The sequence below is a fragment of the Oncorhynchus keta genome, chromosome 29, assembly GCF_023373465.1.
Source record: "Oncorhynchus keta strain PuntledgeMale-10-30-2019 chromosome 29, Oket_V2, whole genome shotgun sequence".
In the NCBI taxonomy this organism is placed as follows: domain Eukaryota; kingdom Metazoa; phylum Chordata; class Actinopteri; order Salmoniformes; family Salmonidae; genus Oncorhynchus; species Oncorhynchus keta.
The window spans coordinates 2,242,855-2,247,371 of record NC_068449.1 but is presented as its reverse complement, the minus strand read 5'-3'; positions in this window follow the sequence as shown (position 1 = coordinate 2,247,371).

Genomic DNA, 4,517 nt, shown 5'->3' with positions numbered 1-4,517 from the left:
TAGCAGGAAGTGGATAAACTCACAGCAGTCCACTTCCCTCAGCAGGCTCTCATACCGCCTGGACTCATGGTACAACCACAGATAGAACAATGAGACAGATATTTCAATGGATGGATGAAATGTGAAGCATCCGGGGTGTTAGCGTTTTCACACACTACCAAATATGGTAGTGAGAGGAAGTCCACCAGGCGGTCGATGGGAGAAGATGGAACGAGATGGATTTTGACCGACATTGTGCAAATCTTCTCATCAATGAAACATTTGATCACAATACAGTAGTTTTCTGTTCCCGATACTAGAATCTGTTATGATACGGAACAGATTCATTTTTGTAGACACCCTTTTGCAAACGTGTTTTTTTTAATTTTTTTTATCATGCTGTTACAAGGAGTGCAAAGGTGAATTGGGTTATTGCACATTTCAGAGTTAGGTGTTCCCTAATGGAAATATGTAGATGTATACTAGAAGGCACCAATAGGCTCCTGCTATCTCGTGCTTGGCTCTGCCCACTATGACTCATTTGTTCCCATTGGAAACGACAAGCTGTGGTCTATCTTGTTTTAGTGATAAAAAATCTTTGTTTGAACTGTGTCACCAAACCCAGGAAGTAGTTGGTGAATACAGAAACAACAGGTCATCAACCAACAGGTCAGACAAGGGGACTGTGATGCTTCAAGCAAAACCACGTCCTTCCTCATCACAGATCTTCCAACGGCCTTATGCTGAGCAGGCAAGCAGCACCTCCTCCTCCCTCTACAGTCCTGTCCTCCTCCTCCCTCTACAGTCCTGTCCACCACCTCCTCCTCCCTCTACAGTCCTGTCCACCACCTCCTCCCTCTACAGTCCTGTCCACCACCTCCTCCTCCCTCTACAGTCCTGTCCACCACCTCCTCCCTCTACAGTCCTGTCCACCACCTCCTCCTCCCTCTACAGTCCTGTCCACCTCCTCCTCCCTCTACAGTCCTGTCCACCACCTCCTCCCTCTACAGTCCTGTCCACCTCCTCCTCCTCCATCTACAGTCCTGTCCACCTCCTCCTCCTCCATCTACAGTCCTGTCCACCTCCTCCTCCTCCATCTACAGTCCTGTCCACCTCCTCCTCCTCCATCTACAGTCCTGTCCACCTCCTCCTCCTCCCTCTACAGTCCTGTCCACCACCTCCTCCTCCCTCTACAGTCCTGTCCACCACCTCCTCCTCCCTCTACAGTCCTGTCCACCACCTCCTCCTCCCTCTACAGTCCTGTCCACCACCTCCTCCCTCTACAGTCCTGTCCACCACCTCCTCCTCCCTCTACAGTCCTGTCCACCACCTCCCTCTACAGTCCTGTCCACCACCTCCTCCCTCTACAGTCCTGTCCACCTCCTCCTCCTCCATCTACAGTCCTGTCCACCTCCTCCTCCTCCATCTACAGTCCTGTCCACCTCCTCCTCCTCCATCTACAGTCCTGTCCACCTCCTCCTCCTCCATCTACAGTCCTGTCCACCTCCTCCTCCTCCATCTACAGTCCTGTCCACCTCCTCCTCCTCCATCTACAGTCCTGTCCACCTCCTCCTCCTCCATCTACAGTCCTGTCCACCTCCTCCTCCTCCATCTACAGTCCTGTCCACCTCCTCCCTCTACAGTCCTGTCCTCCTCCTCCCTCTACAGTCCTGTCCTCCTCCTCCCTCTACAGTCCTGTCCTCCTCCTCCCTCTACAGTCCTGTCCTCCTCCTCCCTCTACAGTCCTGTCCTCCTCCTCCCTCTACAGTCCTGTCCACCTCCTCCCTCCTCTACAACCCATCACACCCTTCTCCCTCCCTCTGTAGCCCTGTGTGTCCCATATAGCACCTCATTCCAGGGCCACCTTGTTCCTGGCCTGCTGCAGGATTCAGTTCCAACTCGGCACCACACATGACCAATTGAGTTAATTGATCAGTTCGGTGATTAAATTCAACACACCTGGTCTTCCAGTGGGTTAAATCAAAAACATGAAGTGCCTGCAGCCCTCCAGGACCAGGGTTGGCAACCCCTTCCCTATTCCCTATATAGCACACTTCATTTGACCAGGACCCATAGGGTAAAGTAGTGTGATATGTAGGGAATAGGGTGAAATTTGGGCTGCACACACTGGACTGGATTGTGGAGGAACAGAATGTGTGCAGGAAAGGCTCAGACCAACAGAACCCCACACCCTGCAGCCTCCTCTCCCACCCTCACCCTGCACTCCCACCCTCACCCCGCAGCCTCCTCTCCCACCCTTACCCCGCAGCCTCCTCTCCCACCCTCACCCTGCACTCCCACCCTCACCCCGCAGCCTCCTCTCCCACCCTTACCCCGCAGCCTCCTCTCCCACCCTTACCCCGCAGCCTCCTCCCCACCCTCACCCTGCAGCCTCCTCTCCCACCCTCACCCCGCAGCCTCCTCTCCCACCCTCACCCCGCAGCCTCCTCTCCCACCCTCACCCCGCAGCCTCCTCTCCCACCCTCACCCCGCAGCCTCCTCTCCCACCCTCACCCCGCAGCCTCCTCTCCCACCCTCACCCCGTAGCCTCCTCTCCCACCCCTCACCCCGTAGCCTCCTCTCCCACCCTCACCCCGCAGCCTCCTCTCCCACCCTCACCCTGCAGCCTCCTCTCCCACCCTCACCCCGTAGCCTCCTCTCCCACCCTCACCCTGTAGCCTCCTCTGCCACCCTCACCCCGCAGCCTCCTCTCCCACCCTCACCCCGCAGCCTCCTCTCCCACCCTCACCCCGTAGCCTCCTCTCCCACCCTCACCCTGTAGCCTCCTCTGCCACCCTCACCCCGTAGCCTCCTCTCCCACCCTCACCCCGTAGCCTCCTCTCCCACCCTCACCCTGCACTCCCACCCTCACCCTGCACTCCCACCCTCACCCCGTAGCCTCCTCTCCCACCCTCACCCCGTAGCCTCCTCTCCCACCCTCACCCCGTAGCCTCCTCTCCCACCCTCACCCCGTAGCCTCCTCTCCCACCCTCACCCCGTAGCCTCCTCTCCCACCCTCACCCCGTAGCCTCCTCTCCCACCCTCACCCCGTAGCCTCCTCTCCCACCCTGCAGCCTCCTCTCCCACCCTCACCCCGTAGCCTCCTCTCCCACCCTCACCCCGTAGCCTCCTCTCCCACCCTCACCCCGTAGCCTCCTCTCCCACCCTCACCCTGCACTCCCACCCTCACCCCTCACCCTGCACTCCCACCCTCACCCCGTAGCCTCCTCTCCCACCCTCACCCTGTAGCCTCCTCTCCCACCCTCACCCTGCACTCCCACCCTCACCCCCTCACCCTGCACTCCCACCCTCACCCCGTAGCCTCCTCCCACCCTCACCCCGTAGCCTCCTCTCCCACCCTCACCCCGTAGCCTCCTCTCCCACCCTCACCCCGTAGCCTCCTCTCCCACCCTCACCCCGTAGCCTCCTCTCCCACCCTCACCCCGTAGCCTCCTCTCCCACCCTGCAGCCTCCTCTCCCACATGGATTACATATCAACTGAAATAGGGAGAAAAAAATATCTGGAGGTGTTACTGAAAACAAGTGCCATAATAATTCAGACATTTAGGTCTGGTAGGGAGTGAATAAATGGGAGTTTCTTTGTGTGTATCAAAAAAGTCCTTTGTAACCAAGCAACTGACTGTCACAGGTCTGGTTGACGATAAGCTTTAGGGCGGCTTGTAAACGCTGAGCCTTCAGTGTTAGCGAGCCGTCGTAACGCCTTGGACCAGAGCTAGTTGCCGACGCGCTAAGCCTTTCCTGCTCTAGTTGAACTAATATAGACTGGTTCAGATAGAAAGTCCATATATTTTGTTTGATGTGGGTAATTTAAACGTTATTTATTAATATCTAAGCAATATTAGGGCATGTTGGATTGACCGGCTTGTGAGGGATAGTTACATTTTTTTTATTTTTTTTATTTAGTTTTATATTATTTTCAATTTTCTTGAGGTGTTGTCTTTTCATCCAAACCGTTTTAAATATTAATCTGTATCGATGGGTTGTTGTCGTTGTTTCTATGACCGTCTGGGTGTAGGTGCGCTTCCCAAATAGCCCCCCCTGTTCCCTATTTAGTGCACTACTTTTGATCAGGGGCCCGTAAGAGCTCTGGTTAAATATAGTGCACTAAAAATGGACCTGGGTTCCATTTGGGATGTTCCCATAATCCACCTCTCTTCCTCCCTCCCGCTTGGTAGCGTTTTAGAAAGTTGAAATATGTCAAATGTTTTGTTCATTTTTTTCCCCTTTTAAACTGACTTTATTCAGTATTTTTGCACCATGGAAGAAGCACTTTTGTACATTTTATTTTTTAATTTTAAATTTTTATTTAAAATGACAAAACAAGGGAAATGCATTTGTTTTCGTTGTAACATCATTGGTCTTCCCTTCGACAGTTTTAATGTATGCAGTTATTGTAATAAAATAAAATAAAAAGAAGTTATTAACAATACACATCTGCTGTCATTCTACTTGCTAACTGCCAGTAAACAGGCTGCTGTGGCGTGTGTCAACTCCTATATTTGGCCCGCTATCTCTTA